The sequence below is a fragment of the Typopeltis vanoorti genome, chromosome 15, assembly GCF_054136105.1.
Source record: "Typopeltis vanoorti isolate ZY-2024b chromosome 15, IOZ_Tvanoo_1.0, whole genome shotgun sequence".
Lineage (NCBI taxonomy): Eukaryota > Metazoa > Arthropoda > Arachnida > Uropygi > Thelyphonidae > Typopeltis > Typopeltis vanoorti.
Window position 1 is genome coordinate 38,777,349 of NC_143563.1, and position 26,359 is coordinate 38,803,707.

Sequence of the window (26,359 nt, forward strand, 5' to 3'; positions counted from 1 at the left end):
AAATTCTGCTTTTTTTTATATTGTGTGTGTGTCTTCTATTTCTATACTACTTATGAATTAGCGATCATTGCAGATGCTCAGTCATAGGTCGTATGCGATTTGGTGTGTATTTTCAAGTCGTCTACTCAACTTCCCCCCCCCCCCCCCAAGATTAAACCCTGAGTGCGCTACCGATATACACAGATAGATATTGTCATAAGAACTTTGTAGTAATATTGATTTCTGTTAGCCACAACACTTATATTTAATTATTTCTTCTTGGAGAATAAGAGGGCGCTGTTAATGACAATATCCAGTGTAACAACAGTGCTCTGGAAGTTGTAATGAGTGAATAATTTAAGTGATGAGATAAAGTGTGTATATTTTATCCTTTAACCTTACAAAATTTGGAAAACATAACTACAGTGGAATAAGACCGATGTTAAGAAGAGTTTGTAGTGGGAATAGTAAGTTGTGCTTGTAGCCGTGAGGTTATGTATTAAAGCTTCTTTGGTATATCGTGGATTCTTAAAATTTCGTTTATTTATGTCATCTTCAGCTGCGAGTGTAGTGTGTTGTGGCAACAGTAGTCATATTTTTGCAGGTATGAAGTAATGTTTTCTTGCTTTGAGAGCTTTAATTGTTATTATTTGTAAATTTTAATTAAATAAAATTAAAGTTTTACGTGTTGCAGTGAATTGTAGTTTTATGTTGTATTCTTCGATATTTCCAACATTCCGCAATCACGGATGCTGAATGTTGGTAAAACTAGTGGATGAAGCTCAGGGCCGGCTGTACCGACGGTGTCAAACGTGCATTTGCACGGGGCGACTATACGAAAAATAAGGGAGAAGGGGCGGCAAAATATGCTACTGCACGGGGCGACTATACGAAAAATAAGGAGAAGGAGCGCCCTGATGAAGCTAATTATCTCAAACCGCATGCGCTGCTTTTCATTTTGTCCTGGAAAACATTCTCCGGTTCGTCTCCTGAACGTAATGTAACATTTTCTATAAATATTTTTATGGAAATTAATCCTTTAAATTAATAATTTTTAAAATAAGATAAACCAAAGAACGCAGCACAGCTGGGATGAACATTTCTCGGTACTTTCCGGTGAACTTAAGTTAACCAGTCACATACAGAGAAATCTGTTTAATCAATAATCCAGGTGTGGTCTTATCAAGGCTTAAAAAGTTATAAAGAGACAAAATGACTTCCTTATTCCTACATGTCAAGGTTTGCTTCAACATTGCAATTTTTCTTTGAGTTGTGTTTGCAACTTTTGTTATGTGACTTTTGAACTTGAAATTCCTATCCACCATTATGCCAAGATCCCTAACCTCATCAGTTTCTTGTAGCCAGTGGCACACCTAGAGGGGGGGCACCCCCCAAAGAAAAGGAAAAACACTAGAAAATTTTCCAAAAATCTTTTCCTAATTAAAATTCATTTTTTTTAAATTTATGTTGTGTCTTCTATTTCTATCCTACTTATGAATTTGATCACCGCAGATGCTCAGTCATAGGTCATATGTGATGCGTAGTGTGTATGTGCAAATCGTCTACTCAACTCGCCCCCCCTCCCCCAAGGTTAAATCCTGAGCACTCGGCCCCCTCCAAGATTAAATCCTGAGTGCGCCACTGCTTGTAGCATAATTTTGCTAATATAATATGTCATTGGAAATCTCTTCATGCCAAAGTGCATAACTTTACACTTACTAACATTAAACAGACACACATTTTTGTTTGCCCAAATTTTCAGCCTATTCAAATCATTTTGTAAGTGCTGGATATCATCTGCATTCCTAATTGCTCTGCCTCTCTTCATATCATCGGCAAACAATTGCACATCTCTTGTTAGATCCTTCCTAATGTCATTAATGTATAGATTGAGCAGCAGTGGCCCAAGGACTGAACCCTGAGATACACCACTGGTCACCTTAAATCTGGCAAATTCACATCCACTATATACAACTTTCTGATATCTCTGCCAATCATCTACCAAATCAGCCCAGCTATTGAATACTGCTTTCACATATGGGGTGCCCCCCCCCCAGAGGAAAGCAATTAGACTTATTAATGACCTATCTCTTACCAACTCACTCCCCACACTTTCACACAGATATTTGGTTTCCACAATATGTGCATTGTACAAATATTTCCATGGGAAATGTTCATCTGAAATAGCATCAATGACTTCCCCCACTTAAGAATTATCAACATGTTAGCACAAGAATAATATTTAATATTTGCCAAATATATTAGTCTGAAATTAACAGACTATTATCATCAGTGGCTTGATAGGAACAGTTTTTACAAGGTGGAATACAAACAATTGATCAATCAAAAGTAGAACAAGCTGCATGATGTTACATTGCTAAGCACTAAAGAGAGGTAAATTTCGTCAGAGTGATGAATGAATTATAGGTATCAATTCACAATTTCATACAACAATCTTAATTTATAAATTCAATTAAAGATAACATCGGACTAATGTAAGAAGTAGAAGACCTCAATTGAAAAAAAAAACAAACTTAGGGTGTTATCCAGATCAAACTTTCCCATATTTTTGACAAGGATAGGCAATCATTTCAATTCAAATTAGGGCATGGAAGTAAGGCCTCAGCACTCTCTTTGAATAGGCATTCGAATTTATAGCGACATCTGTGTAGAAGGCGAGTCCTGGACTAGAGAATGTTGTGGCTTGTCTCTATCCCGTGTTGTGCCAATCCAGACTTATCAGATTTGTTGTGAAGAATGAATGATTGATGTTCTTGTATTCTTTTTTCTATAGTGTTCGGTTTGTCCAAAGTACGATATGACAGATTACAGTCATACGGAACTTGATATACACCAGGCAGCGACATAGTTGAGCATTTATCTTTAGAAGAGGGAAAATAAGTGGATATTTTATTAATACGGATAGAAGTGGTTGTTATATCATATTTCTTCAGAATTCTTGAAATTGGTTTTGAAATTCCAGAAATATACGGAATTGGAACTTGACGTATTTATTCTTTGTTGTTCTGGATTGACCTGGATTGTAGGAATCGAGGTCAATCCTCTCCGAAGAGACTACACAACATCTGTTGTGTAGTCTTTTCGGAGAGACCATTTAATTTCATGTAATGTTTGATAGTTGAAAGTTCTTTCTGTAATTCATGGGGAATTGAGCAATTAGTTCTAGCTCGTCGAATTAATCATTTTATGATTCCTGTTTTTTGATAAGGAAGATGAGCAGAAAAGTTTGAGAATATAACGTCCAGTAAAAGTGGGTTTTCTGTAAACTGTTGTTGTTGTCAGAATAACTGAAGGTGAGCAGATGAGAAGGATGTCTAAAAATGATAGCTTGTTGTCTTTTTCAATCTCCATGGTGAACTTGATACGAGGGTGTAAAGAATTGATTTGGGCTAAAAAGGAAGGTAAGGAATCTCTGTTATGAGGCCACACTGAAAAAATGTTGTCTATATACCTAATCCAAAAGGATGGTTGAGAGTATATAGATGAAAAAAGGATGTCTTCTAGATGCTTCAAATAAAAGCTGGCTAGAGCAGGTTAAAGTAGACTTCCCATGGCCAATCCTTTTACTTGGTTGTAGAATTTGTTTTGACACAAGAATATCCAGAGTGCATCATATCACTGATGATAGTCTGTTAATTTCAGACTGAAATATTTGGCAAATATTAAATGTTATTCTTGTGCTAACATGTTGATAATTCTTAATTTCATGTCACAAGTGTCTCTCAAGAATAGAATTCTCCCCCACTTAGTACTAAGCTTGTTGGAACACATGCATCTGCTGCTCAACATCCCTTCACAGTGCAACTTGAAACTCGCAGAATAAGTTTTTTTTCTTCCTCCTTCAACTGCTGTATAATGGAACAGTCTTCCCCCTGTTGTGTTTCTCAAGGAGTACAATATACAGTCATTTAAATCAAATGTAAAGAAGTTCCTCCTTTCCTAACCCGCTACCCATACATACTGATGTACTATAGGTTGATCAGCCTCTTTTGTATGGACTCAAAATTGTAAAAAAAATCCAAGTCAAGAGTTTATATTCCGATTCCATATTCTGCAGTTTATGCAATAGCCTTTTATGTGATATCCCATCAAATGTCTTAGCAAAATCCAACATTATCATAGTATATCTATTCCCTTTATCCAACTTGATCTTAACATTGTTTCAAAATATGAGCAAATTGCTAAAACACAACTTTCCTTTAGTAAACCCATGCTGCTCCTTGCAGAGTATAGCGTGTTTGCTTACCCATTTCTCTATGCAAGTTCTTACCAACCTCTCTAAAATCTTCACTACCACACAGAGATACTGATAGGTTGGACATATCAGTTTTTGCACCACCCTTGTACAATGGAAGTATCATACATTCCTGTGGCATCATTCCTGAGCTGAGACTCAAGTTATAAAAACATGTTAAAGGCCTAGCCAATTCTTCTGAACATTCCTTTAGCATTTATGCTGACATATCATCTGTCCCTAATGACAAATTCTTATCCAGGTTATGCAACAACTCTTCACTCTCATTTTCATGAACTTCTTACTCTTCATCCAATGTTTCCAAATCCAAATTGTTTTCTGAGTTTTAATGCCCTATAGTTCTACATGTATCTTTTACTCTGGATGCCTCTGCATGCTTTTGCACATCCCAGGTCAGGACTATATGATCACTGTCACCAACTGGTGTTAATGTCGATATGTTATTGACAGTTACATTATCTGATGTTATTACTAAATCCAGTACATTTTACCCACAGGTTCCTTCCCTCACCAACTGTATGAGATAGTGATCCCTTAAGAACTCAAAGAAATTCTCTTTCCTTTCTCCCATAAGCTATTTCTTCTTTCCAATTTATAGTTCAAAAATTGAAATCTCCATTATTATAATGCTTTTTTTGCTAGCTGAACTAATTTGCCTATACAACTTTTCTTTCTCATCTTGTTCGTTATTCCCAGGTCTGTAACACACTCCAACTAAATAGCTCTCTCTCTCTAACAACACTTATTTCACACCAGAGACTTTCAAAATCACTTTCATTTTATTCCCTTACATACTTACTTTACTTCTGCAGAATTACAAGGACACAACTCATTTGATGTTGTCAGTAATACACCCCCCTTGTTTTGTTTTGTTTTTTTTATAATTTCTGATTTCTCTAAAAATACTATACCCATTAACTTCAGTTCCAGTCAACCACATTTCTGATATACATATTATCTCACGCTGGACTGTAATAACCAATACTATAAATTCTTCTGACTAATTTCTTGTACTTCTTGCATTGGTATATCAACAGAGGAAGGTATTTTTAAGCTTATTCCTTGATTTTCTATTTTTCCGGTCTTCCTGTCAATATTATTTCTGACAGTCATCCTCATAACTCTCATTTCCTTGATCTAACACCTACACATTTTCATTAAATTAACGATAACTTCTGAACCGTTACTGCCATACTTATTTAAATGCAGATTATCATCAGCATATAATTCCTTTCTCCTATCAAAATACCAAGACCTCTCTTCCTACGCATTCTAGCTACCATTTCATTCATCATCAGTGCCCTTCTCAATACGGGACTATCAGATATGGGCAGTACACTGACTATCCTAATACTCTTACTCTTAATTCCAATATCTCCCTCAAATTCCTTGCCACACTATTTATGCTGCTTCCAAAATCATTCATCTCAACCATTAAAATCATTTCATCTACACTCCCACCTCTCTTTATAGCTCTAGTCACATACTCTAATGTAGCTACCGGCATATTTCCACTTTTTACTCTGCGATTTCAAAGCCATTCCAATTCCCAAAGATCTCTTATCCAAACCCTGAATCTCACTCTGCACTGTTCTGCAGTGAGCTCCGGAGCTCCCCGGATCTGTTTAAAATCTCAGTTCCACACTTCCACACCCATCCCAAAATCATTTTAACTTTTCATGCAGATTTTGCCTTATGTATTCATGTATCATCTCTTCAATAAGTTTATATTTCTCACATATATACATATCTTTCTTAATCTCATACCACATGTGTTTTTTTTTTTTAAAAAAAAACCTGAGTTATGCATCAAAAAAATATAGCGTTTAACCTTATTTTTGAACTCCATATCCTTAAGTATTGGTGGACTGGAGATGTACTGTCACTTACCCCATCAATCAAACCTTGTGCATGTCCACTAAAATCTTTGAATTGCCCGACGTTGTCCCAGTAATCCTATTACCATGTAAAGTTCTTGCATAACCAAACTGATTTTTTCTTTTATTAGATGTTGCTAATGCATTGCAGTTTTACATATTTAAAACAGTGGACTCAGTATCTTTGATGCTGAGTCTACTTCCATATGAAATAAAGTCCCTCGATTTGGAGGTCTTTTTTTTAAATTGAAGTTTCCCTTTTCCATTACTTTTCTTCCTTTCCTGGTAGAACCTCACTTGTTCTCATGCAGGTTTCCTTCACAAGGCACCAAGGGAAGGGGCTCACACCGTGGGGCTGGAAGCAGTGAACTCCCTTGGTGCAATCCCTTGCCGCAGATCTACTAAAGGAATGGAGACTAGAATCCTTGGATGGTCATATATTGTTAACTTAAGCCTACGTTTCACAAAGCTTTTCAAATTACAGCCATCCCTCAAGTTACATTGGGGTTCCATTCCATCAGGAAGGATGTAAGTCAGTCTGGACGTGTCGATACATTAAATCAACACAGTTATAGGGATTAGGGACTTAACAGTAGGGACTTCTCATCAGAACTTGCAGATTCATCATATATTTTCACATTATGCAGTGTAAAACACTGGTTGAATCTCATGAACCAACTGCAAGAAGCATTGAATTCATAGTTGTAATCGGGCCCTGCTTTCACCTTCAACATGTTGACGAGACTTAGTGCCTTTGCAGTTATGTCATAGTGCTAAGGGGTATGCACTTTTGATTCAGGTCCTCTATGCATGATGGAAGTTGCTTTTCTAATAATTAATATGACCTTGTCATTGCTTCGTCACTATCATCGATTTAATGGAAGCAGATCCTTTCATAGTCTCTACGATTTTATCCTTATTTTCCAAAATGGTCGTCACTGTGGAACGAGACTATGGACTGGCTTACCAGCTTCATGTTGCTTTATAACTTGTAACTTCGTTTCAAGATCAATTGCTCGCCTCTTTTTCTATGATTCTTCACTAGGTTTTTTAATTGGACGTGTAGGGACCATGTTGCACAAAATATCGCAAAATAATTAACGATAAATACACAAATAACATATTTTTCAAACATAAAATAGTTGGAAGGGGGCCAATCGTTTGATGCTGTTGGCACACTCTCCCTCGATGAGTCATTGGACTCCTTGGAATAATAATAATAATAATAAAATCAACTGAGGAACTGTTGAAGCCAAGTGCCAACTGCTGAGGGAGGTTGCCGCTGAATGCGGTGTTGCCACTGCATTGTTGCTAAATAAAAACCTTTTTACTTTATGCTCCCTTGCATCTTGTTCGAAAGTATAGTCGAAAATGTTATTTATTCCCTTTTGGGATCACGGATGTAAGTCGAGAGATGACTGTATAATTCTACTGAACGAGTTAGAATGACAAATGCAATTGCGGTTAATATTAGCTGCAAGGTAAAATCTACATCGCTCTCTTCATCTGTGTCTGCAAGGATTTTGGGAGGGGAGGGTTAGACAACATCCGCAATGAACGCGGAATTTAATTTTTAATGCTGTTGTCGAACTTTCAAAATTTCAGTATTGTTATCAGACCTAGTGACATTAAAAATTATTTGCGTGATTTAGTAATCCGATGTATACTCCTTCGGTTTTGTTAGCTAATGCATTGCTTTCTCGTAGCCCATGCAGTGTGTAAAGCTTTCAGAACAATAAAAAGCCTTATGAGTTGTGATTTCTGGATGATATAGGAACAATATCACGCCTTTATTTTTACGTGCACTGCACATTTTCGTTTCATATTATTGTCTTCGCTAGTCAGGTTTAGCTTAATCTTCGTTCATACAAATAACCGTCCGAAGAAAACTCTGCTTGTTCTTTTATGTATTTAGAAAGTGGAAGCATCTCGAGGAAGGTTTAAGCATCACAGTATAACAGTTACATATCAGATTGGATTTTAGTATTTATACTTTAGCTGCGGGAGATCTAAATTTAACATTTGTTTGACCTTATGGCCCGAATCAATGAATAGACATTAGGATTGAAATAGAGAGAGAAAATAAAAAGCATAAGCTGCAATGCAAGTAACCCCCATTACTAGGTGTAAAATCCTTCACGCTCAGGAGAACACTTAACCGGATTTGTACTCAAAGCTACAATCCCAGAATGTGTTGCTGAAATCAAGAAACGCATAGTTCTTACATAGTATGTAGAGTTGGCTGAAATAGACGTGTATATATATATATATATATATACACATTTCTTTGTCAATGTTTTATTGTGAAAGGGAGGATAAAATTAGAGAAAAGACTTCTGTGCTGTAAATGTGCAGTTCTTGGATAAAAAAAAAAGTTACCATTAAGGATTATGAACAGTATTTGCAATAATTTGTGCGTCTAAATATTAATTAACTTGGAAAAGAAATGTCATTTTTTGGGTGTTAATTTTGACTACTTACGCTTAGATGACAGTACATTTTTCGTTCTACATAATCTTTATTCAAGATTATTTTCCTGAAGTAGTTATGTCATGAAGCAATGGGATTTGTGATAGTTTTAAATTATTTCACGAGATGTTTACAATTCTCGTCCAGGAAAGATAAAACTTTTTTTTTTTAATGAAAAAAAAAAAAAAGTAAACAACGGCGACAATACTTTTGCATATCGCGAAATTTATTAAGGCAGTACACGGTTCATTGATAGCCTGAGATCGCTATCAGTGAAGGATGAAGACTGGCTGCCTGTTATTACTTTCAAAAAATTAGGTCTAAGGCTATCTACTTACCCTCTTCAGAAAAGTACGTATATTAACTGGTGTATCACTTTTCACTTCATTAAGAACTTTATCTTGTTTTCAAGTTGTAAGAACAGTAGTGCGAGGTTTAGCCAGAAGCCCATCTCAGTATTCGATATACCATTGTGACTAATTTAAATATTTTAATCTTAGTAATCTAATGTAATAGGTTTACGAGTGTTCTTCTTTTCACTGGAATCAACAGTACCATTATCCACAAAAACTGAGCATCAGTTTTTGTGGTCCCAAAACAAGAGTTGTGATGCTTGCAATTCGGATATGCCGAAGAGAAGCCGTAAAGTGCTTCCTTTTAAGTGAAAAAGGTGAATGTTCTCGACGTCATAAAATAATAAAAAAATCTATGGTGAAGTTGCTAAGATTCCATTCACTTTCAGATAACTTTTATTACAGTATATTGTTATAATTGTTCTGTTTTTTTATTAGTCATTGTTGTTAATCTCCTATATATATATATATATCGTTTGAAACAAACTGGAAAAAAGGCCTAGTGCAAAGATAGCCGGCACTACAGAGACTTCAAGTTGGCCTTTTTATTAAACCTCGAAAAACCTAATTCTCCCTACTCCATCTCTAGCAAATCAACTGCTAACCGTCCTGACACTCTTATACTGCAACAACGAGGACAGGTTGGTTACCGGATAACCAACTGCTCTTGGAACCATAACCGTCTTGCAATAACGAGAGAGTAATCACTGGTCTCCGTAATAGCAATCTCGCCTTTCATCGAAACATCGAAGATAAGGGTCAATCTGTGAGAGTCGCTTTAGAGTCGTCTGCAAGTAGGTGTCAGAAATAACACCTACTTGCAGACTTTTTTTAAGGTCGACTCTATAAGGCTCACTCTATGATTGACCCTTGTAAAGAGTCACCTGCTTTCACATTCTTACTTCACATGCTTCCACTTCAAACTCGAATATCAAGAGAGAGATTTTGTCCATATCAGAACCTCTTCACTGCATTTTCGCCGAGGGAAACGCAGAACGAACCCGAATATTTATACTGACGTAACACTTTACTTCTTTCATTTACAAAAGAGTAAACTTTGGTTGATACTTATCCGGGGGGGGGGGGATGCATTCCAATTTCGTGGGTTGTGAAAATAATAGAACAATGGATGCTCTGACACTGCTTTGGAATATTTGAGATATTTTTAATTTCCATTTATTTTGTTTTTATTGATTTATTTCCTATTCATAAATTACGGTGCAAAGCACGTCTTAAAGAAATATTAATTATATTCGAGAAGAATGAAAATTTAAACTTTTTAAAAGTTTCTTTATTTATTGTCCGATTACAAATAATTCTATCCTGTAGAGTTCGTCCTTCTGTAAAAATGCCAAATGATATTTTGCTCTGGAATGGGAATAGGTGAATGTTTAACGTATATTATTCTTATTGCAATAAAGAACGTAACAGTTACGGCTGAGTATGCAGGAACAATGTCACTTGGGTGGAAAAATAATCTCCGTTTCGGAAACTGATCTCAAGTTTCGATCATTGCCAAATTTATTCAATACACCAGGGGTGTTCAACCCGTCGATCACGGAGCGATTTTTGGTCGATCTCTTGTGTATTCCTCCTTACTTACAAATTTAATTAAAACTGAAAACATAATATTTTATTTATCATTATTTTGTATTATTTTTAATTCGCTATAAGTGTATTGCTATTGTTTATTTATTTTTCGTTAAAATTGTCAAATCAGTAATTTTCGTATAAGTTCGGGTAAATGAATTAATTTGGATCAGTGGAAGTCATACGATTATAAGCAAAGTGTAAAAACTCGATTGTAGTTTAAATATTAAATATTCCAAAGCACATTATATATCGATTTGTTACTTAGGTTAAGTCCCATGTGAATATTGTAAAAATAAAATAAACTTTGTTTGTCTCAGTATAGTTTGTATTAGATGTTTTTGTAAATAACTCTTTTGAAGCTAACTGTATATACTGCTTTAATAAGAACGTGTTAGAGTGTTAAAAACAAAAAGGCAATGTTTTTGTCGCCTAAGCTGTACATGGCAGCATTAGAGAGATTGTTATTGAAACTTGTATGTATGGCTTGCAGGCTCTAAGTGTAAACATCTCTGAAGTCAGTCAGAAAGAGTTCAAACAACTTTCCGATGGCCAGCAACTAACAATCAAAAGAAAGCGGAGGAGAACAAAAGGTGTGCCGAACTTGAAACTTAAGATGAAAGACTCATACCGATTCTTTGGGGGGGGGGGGTTGTCAAACTTCATGCGAGGTCTCAGAGGAGGCCTAATAGAAAGGGACTGAAGCAAGCAGAAGGGGTCCCCGGTTCCAGAATTGTTGTCAGAGAGGCCTCCCGGTCCAGAGTCGCCGTCAGAGAGACTGCCCGGATCCACGTTGCTTGAGAGAGGAGTTTCCCGCTTCCAGAAAGGAGCTTCTTGGTTCAAGACGTCGCTAGACAGAGAGAGAGACTACTTCTAGGCTGTAGACAGGGTTTCAGATTGCCGAAAGGAAGAGTTCCAATTGCCGGAGAAAAGTTTTCAGGCCAGGTTAATGTCAGTGTGTTGCGTTTTCATTACAATTTGATGAATCAAACGACTTCACTGATATTGCTCAGTTAATGGTATTTATTCGCATGGTATTTCAAGATTATTCAAGTAAAGAAGATCTTTTGAAAATTATTGGGAAGAACTAGGGGAGAAGACATTTTTTCGGCATTTGATGAATTTGTGAAATAACACAAACTTCCGCTTTTTAAACTTGTGTCTATTACTACTGATTCTGCTCCTGCAATGATAGGTAATAAATCAGGCTTCATTTCATTATATAAAAATGATGACAAATATCCAGATTTTTTAACGTACCACCGTATTATTCACCAACAAGTGTAGTAAAAGATTAAACACAAATGATGTTTTGGATATTACATGTAAAATTGTAAATTCTGTTCGAGGAAAAGCCCTGCAACGGCGGTTATTTAAATTACAGGCAGATGATGATAAGGAACTTCTGTTGTACAATAATGTTCGCTGGCTCAGCAGAGGTCAATTTTTAGAAAGATTTCTTGTATTAATTACCATATAAAATTTTTTTTTTGATGAAAAAGGAGATATTTAACCACAGTTGAGTGATAAAAGATGGTTGTTACACTCGCCATTTTTAGTAGATTTCTGTACGAAATTAGCAATTTAAATTTATAGTTACAAGGTAGAGAGAAAAATTTAATTGACACGTTAAGTTCAATAAAAACTTTCCAACAATACTTACTTTTATTAAAGAAAAATATAAATGACCGCAAATTTAGACATCTCCCATATTTATTAAACTTTTTTGAACAAAATCAAGAAATGCTTCGCTATGATTTAAAAGAATTTATTCGTGAAATAGAATTAGTTGAGGAAGAAATAAATTCAATATTTAAAGATTTTAATAAAACTGAAATGGATTATTGATCTTTTATTAATAATCCATTTCAAGAAAACTTGAACATCACAGAAATTTCAAATATAATTAGTGTGCTGTTTTTGATATAAACCAAGCTGAAGTAGAACTTGAGATAATAAACATTCAGAATAGTTTACATTTAAAATCAATAAACAATTAACTCATTTGGAAGTACTGTATGCACATGAAAAATTCCCAATATTAACTGATATTGCGCGAAACATTCTGTCGTGTTTCGGATCGACATACTTGTCAGAATCCGCTTTTTCAAATATGACCGTCATAAAAAATCAATTAAGAAACCAAATTACAAATGATCATTTGGATGGTTGTCTGCGATTGGCTACTTCTTCATATCAACTTGACTATGAAAATATTGCGAGGTCCAAACAATGCCAAATTTCACATTAACTTTTTTTTTTAATCAACCAGCATTTCCTGTAACTTGTGAGTTTGTAATCAATCTGTTGTTTTTTCTAACTTGGGTTTTCCAAAATAAAGAAATAAATATTTTATTCCAATATATATATATATATATATTTTTTTTTTTTTTCTCGTTGTATTAAAATAATTAAGTGATAAATAAATTTTTAAATACACAAATAAAGTTTTTAGTTGTGTATTTTTTTTTTATTTGTGCGTAATCAGATATTAGGTTGGGGGGAGCGTGATCTATATAAGAGAGTAGATCGCCGAATAACTTTTTATAGAAAAGTAGCTCGCGTAGTAAAAAAGGTTGAACACCACTGCAATACACCAAGACTCATATATATCAAAATTAAAAATTGCCTTGAAATCATGAAAGATCAGGCAATATTTACGGATTCGCAAAACAGTCCGAATAAAAAAATTAAAAAAAATACTCATAACATCGTTACTTCAGTTTACATTGTAATTCACAAGTTTCAATGCTATGCTCACCATTTCAAAGGCATTTTGATTCATGTCCCGAGGAACTGTAACTTCAAGATTCTCTCGCCACAGACACGGTGATTACTGTATATCAAACGAAATAACAACCTTTAACCATTCTCTCGAGTCAATGACATGGCGATGATTCTTCAGATTTCAGTGGTCTATTGAGGTTGCTTGAGAGAAATGTTTTCGCTGATTTTGTATAGATCAACACTGCAGTTACTTTTCTTCACATCATAAGTAAATTATTATTTGAATAGCGTTTTTTTTTAATGGAAATGCTTTTTTTAGCAACAAAAAGGATGTATGCATTTATTTTGTTTCGAAAGTGAAGCCGTTTCAAACTTCTAATGTATTACGTATTGTTTAAATTTAGTACGAGTGTTCAATCTGAGTCAAGAGAAGAGCTGATCAGATCAACAGGTGAATCTGAGAGAAGCAAAATTGTATGACACTGTAGAGAAAACTGATTTAAAATCGAACTGCGCTCATTTCAGTAATGCTCGACATGCATTATTTATAGTATTCGAGTTTTCATTTTAATTTTGTAATAATATTTTCATAGTTATTATACGGACAGTTTTTTGTCCTTTGTAAAAAAAAAAATGAAGAGAAATGTTGAAATCATGCTTGTTTTTAGTGATGAAATAATCAAAAGAAAGCGTTCGACTACTGGATCATAAAGTGTTATGAGACCACAATATCGAAATAGTATTCGTTAACTGATATTTTTAATTCTGAGCTGAGAAAACTGTTTTGCTTTATTTGAGTTTTTAGAATTGGAAACAGATATGTTTAAAATAACACTTTCAGGGTGGTGTATCGTTCTGTAAATGGATTTTGCTTACTCTGTGCTGGACGCGAGAAAGACACTCCTTTATAGGATTCATTTTTCGACATCCCCCCCCCCACCTCCTAACTGCTTGCTAGTCGATATTAATCTTTGATGAACTTTACGTTTCCGTGTCCAAATTTTATCTCCACAAACAACTTCTCAGGTAGGCCGTGTTATTATAAACGTTTAATATTGTATTTTTCGCAGCTTAGATTTAAGCGGTGCAAAATTTATTAGATGTGTTTTTTTTTTTAGGTAATTTCTACGTTTCATATTCACATCTGTCTGATATCTTTAATTCTATAATAGAACGCATTTAAGTGGAATACAGAAAGGACGGGAAGTTAAATCGTTGTGTCTGAAGTTGAATCGTTAATGGATGTTGACAAGGGACAGATGGCCGTTTTCTTATGATTAGGGATACAGTAGTAATCATATCAGTGGGGACATTCTTAATAATGCATGTATATAAGAGAATATTTACAGATTCTGTGGGAAAGCAGTGTTGTTCATACATCGTACATCTGTTAAACCTCTTTTGGATCCAATCAAGAATTTTCGAGGTCGCCAGGTTGTTACGCGATCCCTAATGCGAAAGCAATGTTTTAAGTTTGATAGAATTGGTATATACTGTATATATAACAGGTTAGAAGTTCAATAATTTGGAATTATTCTTTGGAAGGAAAAAAGTTCCAAGCGTTTTAGAGACTAAATATGCTGTGGAGTGATAATGTTTCTTCCAGGATAGCAAGATGTGAAAGTCAAGTGAAGAAGAGTAACTGATCTTACTTAGCGAGTGAGCTATTATTAAAAATGAAGAAGAGGGAGACATTCTTTTTCTCCATTTGACAGAATTGCATTTCGATAGTCTTTCAGTGGATTATTCACAACCCTACGAACTGAAGAAAGTCGGTGTTGGAGACATTGGTTACAGAAGGCCTCAAGATTAGTATCCAATCCTTTCCCTACCATCATACTATATTATCTTGCATATCAAATTCACGGAAGAAAAGACATAGGTTAGTCCGGTATTCCAAATAGTAAATAATATTAATCATGGCGATGTATCCCTATAGAAAATCAAACAGTTTGCATCTGTAAATTACATCTAATCACATAAAAATCAAGAGAGTTACACAAAAGGAACATTGGCAACATGCCTACAGCCCATTGACCAGAGAATGAAGTTTCACTTCCGTCTTCCCGAGGTGGTTGTTTCACATCTCTACAGCAGATAGAAATTGAAGGCTTTTTAATTTCTGTTGGAAACTTTGCTTACGAGACAATTACGAAAATCATTCTGGGAATTGTAGCCGGCATTTTAAATCCCAGTTAATATAATTATTGTTATATAGTTGCTTAGAATAGCGCAAAATCAATAGACTGTTGTTGTTACAGGATGAGATTTAGACCATTTGAACCTGACAGTACAATCAACTTGGCTATCAAATAAAGTTGATCATATTAGTATGGTGGAATTTGGAAACATTCTGCTGTAACTGAAATCGGCCTAATGAACTCCTTCGATTAACAGATGGCCGTATTTCTTATAGAAATAGAAAATAAATTAAAATAATAATAATAATAATAATAATTTTTTCCGAAATAGTTCTGTAGGTTCGATTAGTAATCTTTTGCTCTAGTCAAGCCATTACACCACCTTTTCTCCTAGCCATGTTGCCACAGTCTTTGCATTATGACATAACATGTTAATAGTCAACGAATTTGTTTGCAGCACAGGCAACAGAAAATTATGCAAGATTATAACATAACGTTTGGACAATTCTGGAGAATTCCAGTTTAACAACAATAAATCTTATCTCGAATACAAGAAGCATTCGCGACCCAATAACACCGCTGCTACCATATTTAACACAAGGAATGATACTCTCCCCTCTCAAGAGCGATTCATTTGATTTGAAGTGTGTGTGTGTATCATGCGACATAATTTAATGAAGTAATGTCCAATTACACAAATTAAAGCATTTTTAGAGTAATGTTTGCCTTATACGCTGTCTTCCATCCATTGAATTCGAGTCCATGGAGTGCAGAAGTTATTATGTGACAAATCCAAGGAGTCCAAAGACTCATCGAGAGAGAGCACCAGCTCTCCGTCTCCACCACTCAATCCACTAACTACAGCGTACCGCATCATCTACACCAAGGCCATCTATTGTCCACCGCTAGTATTTTCATAATCACAAACATCCATGCCTACGGGGGGGGGGGGATTCGAACCTGCAGCCTTTTGGCTGGAGGGCGGATACGCTAACCACTTGGCCTGCCAGGCTTGCTTCTAGCACAAATCTCCACAATTATTCATTTCTTGAGTTTCTAGAAATAACCATCATGCACGATTGGATATATATATACACAATCCTTTTCAGAACTTTTTCATGCGGTATTCTCGAACATCTAGTTGCATTTATTTATTTATTTTCAGTACTTTTCCATCTTTTCAAATGTCAGCAGCAGCAGCAGGTGATATCGTAATCTGCCAGCAATTTTCATGATTGTAGTCTGGATCAAGATATCCGGATTATTCCACCGTGAACTCCCTAACGTATTAAATATAGATTTATCGTGATCTTGTTTAGGCGGGATTAACATAATAAATTACTCGAATTGATTGATGATGGCGTAATACTGCCGACTATGCTAATAAACGATTAATGAGGATAAGGAAGAAAAAAGGTTTTGTATTATAGGTGGGAGATGAATTTCATCGCCTAGTGTGATTTGAAACTTGAATTGGGTTGAAAAATGTTCCATGTTCCATGTTTGGTCTCTATAGCATGATTTTCGGACTGTGTGAAAATTAATTAAAATACAAAAAAAAAATAATAAAATTAATAAAACAAAAATCCTTATTCCACCCACGGTACGAATGAATGTACTGTAGGTTTACAAAAAAACTTTTCATGGGCGGGAGTCGGATAAAAAAATAATAAATTCAGCTGCCTTCTCACCATGCCTGTTTTGCTTATTGTTTCCGAATTTAATTTGCTATGTTTGTTAAAAATTGCGCTTATGAATAGCTGAAATATTTGACTTGTTCTGTAGGTTCTCTCTTGAGAATACAGTTGATTTTCCCATCAAGTTCCTACCGATTTTCACACGTTTGTGTTTTTAATTATTGGTTTTCATACAGAATTTGTTATATACAGTTGTGTTAGTCCTGAAGAGTTGTACTGGATTTATTTAGGAGTTATAACGCCATCTGCTTAAAGTACTGAGATCTTCATTGATGACAGGTCTAATGCCAGTGTCCTTTATAATGTTATCCATGCAGATGATGAATAGTAGTGGAATAGTGTGTACCCATGTCTTATACCCGATTTTACAACAATCCATCTACCCCTCACCAGCTGAAATTAGCAAAAAGTTATGGTGCATTTGTAATCAGAAAATGTATTAATAAACGTAATATTTAAGTGCATTCGTAATGTTAATAAACTGAAGGCAAGATGATTAGTGATTATATTCATCGGAACTGTTAAAATCATCACCGACGTCCAAGGGAAACTTCACTGCTTGTCAGTCTTTCCGGGAAGGGTATTTTGCAGTGCTATTGTCGTATTTTAACAAATATTGCTGTTCACTTTGTTTTTTTGTTTTTTTTTCAGTCCTTAATGTCATATGGTACGTAGTTTAGAAGTTACTTCCCCCCCCCCAAGTTATATCTCGTTATACATTAAACTATTGCCCATAAAATCTCTCCTTCAAAAAAAAAAAAAAAAAAAAAAATCACTAATTCTCATTATTTTTAACATTCCGAAAGTTGCATGCTACAATATTAGGCTTGCTTCCTATCAATTTCATTGAAACTTCTGAACTCGCGCTCGCCCTCTGCATTGATGGATTTAGTGACGTCTGGTTACAAAAATGTCTCATTCGACCAATGCAAGGAAGCTGTGAAATCATGGGTTCTTGTATTTGAAGAGGGCGCATCGGTCAGTAGTGTCCGGCGCGCGACTGTCTGATGCGCACTTCAAAAGTCAGTGTAAATCTAGTCTGGGTACGACGGTGTACCTATGTAACTTTAAATGTAGTCACTTTATGTAACAGTAGGATTCATTTCGGGTAACATATTTGCTAAAATGTAATGAGCAGCCTGTTTATTAGTCGGCGAAAAAGATGAAAATCATTATAGGAATTGCATATTTATTTTTGATTTTTAAAAAGAAATAGAATAATTAGTTCTTGAGATACGTCCCTGTTAAGGGTGATCATCAACGAAAATTGAGGTAAGTACCTAGAATTTGCAGGACTGTGGTGAGCTCTGAAAGCGGGGGGCGGGGAGGCTTTACGAAGGAATTCTTCGTAAAGCTATACGGAGCTGTTGTAGAATTCTTTTATTGTTTCAGTATTTAATATGAACTGTTAATGAAAGTTGAACTAAATTCGCAATGGTTGGGTTGTGTCTGAGATTTTAGACCAGAAATAGGAGAAAGTGTTGGACGAGAGAATGTAATTATCGTCCATATAGATCACAATTAAAGATTCAGTTATTTGATTTATAAGTTGGAAAGTTTTATTTCGTTGTGTTTAGATATTTTCGATTACTTATGATAATCTTCGTTGTGTAAAGTGGGATCTCTTTCGGATATAATTAGGTGTTAACTAACTGATTAATTATAACTGGATATATTAATTAATATTTATCTGTATATTATGATAATTATGTGCATTTTTAATATTAATCTATCACACGAGAGGTTGTATGACCAACAGCGTCGTGTGTTGACAAGAAGGAACCTGTTGATGTGTTTCTTGAATAGCTGCAAGTTATAGTCCTAGTACAAAATGTGAGGAGATGGTTCCAGAGAACAAAATGTAGGTGAATGTTGGTTCAGCACGTTTGATATTAAATTGATGTTACCAAATAACTGCTGATGCTGGAATAGTCGTGCAGGCAATCTGTTCACCCCTCTCCCAATTTTATTCAGAACTGTCATGTGTGTGCGAAATCCCCAGTCATGGTTTTTTTGTTTCTAATCCACTTCTCAGATCCATATATTAAAATTGAACACTGCCTTGTATATGTAGCTAGTTTATAGCGTGTTGGAAAAAAAAAAAAAAAAGCTATGAAAAATCTTAGTTGCGCCAACTACAGCAATCAAATCGCAAGACTTTATGGCACACGTCGTATCCGTTGTCATAAGGGTTTGTTGCAAAGATGTTAATTGCTTTTTTTTTCCCCTCATGATTTTGTACAATTATTGAGTATGCCGAAATGAAATACAGTACTGAAATGCATAGACTTAGCTTTACTTGTTTTTAATTCCTGATAAATATTAACAATTTGACCAGTCAGCTCCATCAAAGATAACCGCTCAGCTTGTTTTCCAGTAGTATTTGATCACGTCCACAGAGACATACCACAAAATGTGTATTCCTGTGGAAGTATGTTTATGGTTTAATTTACTAGCCTCGTGGCTCTTAATCCCTTAATGGAAGAAACCGTTAGCAGATTAAATACCACAGGAAAATCCCGCATCTAAGCTTTTTAATCCCTTAATGGAAGACTCCATTAACGGATTAAATATAGGAGAAAAATGCCACTCTCATAAGCTCTTAGTTCTCTTAATGGAAGCAATTAACGGATAAAATGCAGCAGAAACTGTAATCTCTTAATGGAAAAATAAGTTAATAGATTAAATGCAGAAAGGAGATAGCTAGAAACATGGTTTTTAGCATATATGCTAAAAATTACGATAGCATTGCTATCTTAAGTTTCGTTGAATACTGCGTATCCATTGGATATTATTATTTAAGTGTTCAAAGTACATTAACGGAATAATAAATTTAATCCCCACTTCCATATTATTCCCAAAATAGAGTTGTGTTCTTTTCAACAAAGATGACTCATTCTTCTCTCCGGCAGACAGCTGTTATCTGATATTCCTAAATTTTAACAGGGATTGTCTGAAATAGCATGAGTTCTACGGGTAGGTTTTCTAAGTGACCATACGTTTGCAAAGTTAAAAACAAGTTTCTAGGATAAAACTTCTACTTTTCCTAGTTAAGATAAAAAGCCAAATGGCTAGTTTTCTGGCACCTTAATATAGAAAATAAGGGGATAAACATCCTTTGTTGTTTTATAGCCAGTAAGCGAAACTAAAGATCGATAACTACGATCTATAAGTTTCATGCCGAAAAACTATGGGCGAAGGCAATTAGAAGTAAAGGTGGAGCAAGCTCCCTCGCTATTCTTGATATTTTCTCATAATGTAAAACACAGCTCCTAGGAGATGTAATACTGTCATTACATTATTACTATTACTATTATTACGGGCAACTCCAGGGAGTCATTGGACTCATCGAAGGAGGCCCCAAATCATATTCATCACAACTATTTGACATTCATACAGTATCTATCATACCTCGCCTTAAACTCATTCACTGTCACAGCATCCACCACAGACTCAGGGAGCGCATTCCACTCATTCACTACTCTAAAACTAAAGAACCCAGCTCTAACACCTTTACTAACCACACTTTTGCCCAGTTTCCATGGATGTCCCCTAGTCCTCCCACAACCAGCCCTGTACTCAAAAATATCTTCTGAATTAATTTTATAGAAACCCTTCAGTAATTTGAATGTCTCAATCATATCTCCCCTCCTCCGCCTATCTTGCAACCCACAAATCCTCAACCTGTTCTCATACGGTTCATTCCACAGACCTGCTATCATCTTGGTCACTCGCCTCTGGATCCTCTCCACCTCCTCCCCATCAAGAAGAAACCTAGGTGACCAAATCTGAGCACAGTAGTCTAGATGGGGTCTTATCAAGGCTCGATACAGAGGAACAATAACCTGCTTGTCTCTGCTTGTCATCGTATTCTTCAGCAACCAAGTGATTTGATGAGCTGTTTTGGTCACTTTTGCAATGTGTCCCCTAAATTTCAATTCCTTATCTACCAACACTCCTAAATCTCGTGCCTCATCAATTTCCTGGAGCACGGTTCCACCAATGCAGTAAACTGCCGCCAATCTTTTCACCCCAAAATGCATAACCTTACATTTTGCCACATTAAACTGACATCCATTCTCCTTAGCCCAGACCTCCAATCTATCCAAATCATCCTGCAAAATTTTGACATCATCTGCATTCACTATTGCCCTACCCAACTTCGCATCATCCGCAAACAAATGAACTGTTCCTCTCAGATCATTTCCTATATCATTTATGAACAAATTAAACAGCAGTGGTCCAAGAACAGATCCTTGTGGCACACCACTAGTCACAGGCCGTCTTGTGGACTCTACTCCCGAGTAAACCACTCTCTGATATCTCTCCGTCAACCACCCTCCTATCCATCTCACCAACCCTATGTCCATTCCCATATGCTGCAATTTACTGATTAGAATTCCATGTGGAATCCTGTCAAAGGCCTTGGCAAGGTCCAGTAGAATCACCGTAAACTCATTACCCTTATCCAGTTCAGCCGTCACTGTGTTATAATACGTGAGCAAGTTACTGAGGCATGACCTACCCTTCACAAAACCATGCTGTCCCCCGATACAGTATCCCATTTTCTTCTATCCAATCTTGTATTTTCCTCTCGACTATTTTTCTCTAAGACCTTGACAATGATTCCTGATATGCTAATCGGTCGGTAATTTACTACAGCAGTCTTGGAACCACCTTTATGCAGTGGAACTATTTTCCCCTCTTTCCACCCGCTCGGGACTAACCCAGACCCGAGACTCAAATTAAACAAAATGGTCAAGGGTACTGACAATGCTTTAGCTGCTTCTCGTACAACACGAGCTGGTATACCATCCAATCCCACAGATGTATTGACATTGAGGTTATGCAATAGACTACTCACCTCCACTTCATTAACCACAATTCCCGTATAATCTACTGGTTTATTCGTTTCTGCAATGTCACCACCTGGATGATATACTTTTGCAAAGTGCTCACTCAGTAACTCAACTATCTCAACTGATTCAGTTACCTCCCTACCATCGGCATTCTTTAAAATCAATCTGCCATGTACATTTTTCCTTTTACTTGCTACATATCTAAAAAACTGTTTAGGATTCTCTTTAGCCTGCATGGCCAATGTTCTTTCGTAATCCTTTTTTTGCTTTTCTTACCACACTCGTCACCCTTCTGGCCTGTGCTTTATACCGTTCATGTGCCTGCCGGTCACCCTTCTCCTTAAATTCCCTCCATAGTTGTTTCTTTTTTTGCAACTCAAGCTTAATGGTGTTATTCATCCATTTAACCCCTACTTGATTTATTATTCGGACTCTAGGTATACAGTCGGCCATTGCTTCATGCAAGCACTTCTTAACTACCTCCCATGCACTATCAACTTCTAGTCCTTGCAGTTGTACATGCCATGGCACTGAACCAATCAAACTCCTAAGCTTGTCATACTTTCCAGCCCGATAATTCCACATGTACCCTGTCTTAATTGAAAATTCTACACCTTTAGCCACCTCCCAAGTTAAGACCCTATGATCATTCTCACCGATTGGTGGCAATGTGGTCATATTTGTTACAGCCAAATCCTCAGATGTAATTACTAGGTCAAGCACTCTCTGACCCCTAGTATTTTCCATTACATGCTGTCGCAGATAGTTATCGCTTAATAACCGCATAAAATCCAGTTCCTTCCTTCCGTGTGTCCTCTCCTCACTCCAATCAATGCGACCATAGTTGAAATCTCCCATAATAATCACCCTCCTTCCACCCATTTCTTCTATTTGCTTGTGCATACTGTCACCACCATCTTTTCCATCACCTGGTCTATAGCAGCACCCAATTGTATATTTAGTTCTGCTAGCCACAATCTCACACCAAATGGCTAGTTGAAACCGGTCTGGGTAGTGACCTCTCCTCATAATGTAATGACAGTATTACATCTCCTAGGAGATGTGTTTTACATTATGAGAAAATATCAAGAATAGTGAGGGAACTTGCTCCACCTTTACTTCGAATTGCTTTCGCCGATAGTTTTTCGGCATGAAACTTATCGTAGTTATCGATCGTAGTTATCGATCTTTAGTTTCGCTTACTGGCTATAAAACAAAGGATGCTTATCCCCTTATTTTCTACTTTTCCTGTTTCAGAGATCAACTACCACGTGAATCGCTGAAACAGTGGCCAAGAAAAATTACTCTAGTCGGCGAACTGAACCGAACTCTGATCTAACATTATGAGCAGTGGCGTATCTAGGAGGTGTTTGTGTGTGTGTGGGGGGGGGCTTTGAACCTTGCTCTATACGTCGTTTTGACTTTTTTAGTGTATATATATATATATATATATATACACACACTAAAAAAGTCAAAAGTATGTTTGGTGTGAATTGAGAGGGGCGGCAAACAGCTGCGGGCGACTAAAAGAATAAAACGCAGCCCAGTTGTTACAGGGCTGCGTTTTATTCTTTAATCTTTTGTAAATATTAGGACTTTGAAATGCACTGCAAAAATATGGAAGATTTATTTCAACATCCCCCTCCCAATCAATGATTTACCTATTGTACATTAGTGCTATAGATGAAAAAGGTTTGTGCTCTGAGAAACAAGCTCTGGAGATCATATTACGTTTACAAACAAACCACTTCAGAACTCCAGTAAGCAAGTGGCGGTTTGATATCGGAGACAGTACATTTCAGAAAGTGATCCCCCCCCCCAGTGGAAATGTATATTCTTACACCTCCGTTGATTAAAAAAAATGTCATTTTGAACAAAATTATTCATCTGAAGAAAATTAGGACATTTCATTTACAATTTAATCTCTTTCCTATTAAAATTTTATTATTGTAATTTGAGGAAAAGAAAAATGCTTTCTTTTTCTTTGGGAGATAATTGGATTTTGTTTATGGAGAATGTCATTTCATGGCGTTTAAATATATAATATAGATTCGATTATAGTTGCTAATTAGAGAAACTTGATTTTCAGGTGATTCCTAATTTAATATCGATCTTTGACGCAGAAATTTTTTAAGCCCTGCATCTTAGAAAAAGTCGACCATGGAGCACTGTTCAGAGTTAAAAACGAACGTTAGGGTTTACTATCATCTGGTGGCGACAGTTGTCCTCCGTGCTCTTTCTCATGTAGCGATAACCACCAACTCTGATTTGATAACGGTTTAGGATGTAGATCGGCTGTTCTTCGATTTCCAGAAGTAAATTATTGCTAAAAGAGTTCCGCGTGACATCTTTGAGGGGAAAAAAATGTGTTAGAGCGAGGCTTCCCAAACTTTTTTTCCTGTGGCCTTTTTATTTTAATTCTTCATCTTTGTGACCCACTAAAATTTTTATGGCCAATAGGTAAAATAAAACAGATTTGAATATTCATAGAGTTTTCATTATTATTATTATTATAAAGAAGCATTTACTCTTACAAAAATATAAAAAAAATTAAACTCAAGTCAAGTAATTTATTAATGACAAGTGTGATGCTGTTGTTTATTGACTAGAAACTTCAGGTTTGGAGAAAAATATAACTTTATTCTTAAATCCAATTCGACTTCCTATGGGTGAGGATAACCAGTTGAAGCAATTAATTTTGATATTTCATAATTTCAAGATTTTCAGACTAAGCTCCCTGAAGAAAATTCGAAGACAGTCTTCTTGTAGCTGTTAGTTCTCTCATTTTATTTATAAAGAAATGTGTTGGCTTATTACTGTAGTTCGGATGTTTCAATTCTAAATGTCGCTTCACCTTTGAAGGTCTCATGGACTCGTTTGAAACTGCCGCACAACAAATAACACAATGGTTTGTCATCATCACCCTTGATGAAACCGAATTGTATGTATAATCCTCAGAATACTGTCGGGTCCACCGCACAACCTCGCCATTAGTTGAGCTACTTTACCGCGAACAAAGAGACTGTGAAATGGCAACGAGGATGGAGCGCGTTTTTCGTCTCTATTATTTATTCATTAGTACCGATTAAACGCTATTTACTTGTATTTTAGAGTTTCGTGAAAAAAACCCAAAAATGAAACACCTAGGTTTCGGAGAGTTTTTTTAGGCGACCCGGCATTTAGCTTTCGTGACCCACCATTTTGGAAACGCTGTGTTAGAGAATAGTTAATTTGATGATGATAATCACACCGTGTTTCCAAAATTTGCTATTCCACTGAAAACGACAGAGTTCGACTTATGTCGCTACAAGAGGAATCTTTATATGATATTGGCTTTTTTTTCACGTGAAGATGCGTTAACTTCTAGTTTACTCCCTAATTTGAATTATCAAATTCCTTACAGGATATTTACTGCTACAGAAAAACTTGACATTATTACTCCCTCCCCTCAATGCTACTATCCTGGCAACAAACATCCTGTTCTAACTTTTCCTCTTTCTTAACGTGACCAATTTTTTTACAATGAAAAGGAGGACGAAAAAATTTAAGAAAAAAGTACAACGTAAATAAATGAAACATTTTATTAATTTAAACAAAAATACACTAATTATGCTTACATCCCGTTTAATTATTTAATTAAACGAGTATTTTTCCATTGAATGAATATTTTTTATCAATATATCATTTTCTAACAATATATTGGAAATTTCGGAGCAAGAAATATCCTTCATATTGAATTTTACGGTAAGTGCTGCAGCTAGAGTATCAACATTCAATCTTGATTTCTCACTTGTCCAAAAATCATTACCAATTGAAAAAACTCTTTCAACTGCTGCATTATTTCCAGGTCAGCACAACATAAATTCAACAAGAATAACTAAATTTTCATATGGAATGTGTTCATTTTTGAAATCGTTAAATATTTCCACCCATCTTTTATCAATTTCAACATGTTGAAATTGTTCTGATTTATCAAAATTTAAATGTACAGTCAGTGTTCTAATTTCTTCAAACAGACAATTGTCATCGATTTTAATATCAGGCATTTCTTTCGATAAAAACTCAACACAATTTTCAATATCTGCCCAATTTACTTGCGATGAAGTCAAAAAACACCATTGAAAACTGTTATTTCCTGTGATATTTGTTTCAGACCATTCTTCAACATATTGGAAACATGTTTGGTAAAAATTCTGCACTTCTTTGGTAAACTTTTCCGTTATGCCCGGATTTGATTACTCTAAGTTTGACAATTTTCTTTTTATTATTAAAGGAATAAATTTTTCTTCAAATCGTGATTTATATTGAAGGACAAAATCGTTCAAAATAAGACTAACTTCTGTAGCTGAAATATGTTCACCTTCAATCTTTTGAATCGTTTTGTGGAAAAT

The 26,359-nt window shown here is 35.7% G+C and overlaps 1 protein-coding gene across 1 annotated transcript in view; it reads left to right on the forward strand.

Moving 5' to 3' along the window:
* The first annotated feature begins 369 nt into the window (after window positions 1-369).
* Window positions 370-26,359, forward strand: part of LOC150098653 (uncharacterized) — a 53,049-nt gene continuing 27,059 nt past the window's right edge. The window contains exon 1 of the mRNA XM_090405515.1: window positions 370-583. The gene's annotated coding sequence lies outside the window, so the exon portion shown is untranslated. The remainder of the gene's footprint in view (window positions 584-26,359) is intronic.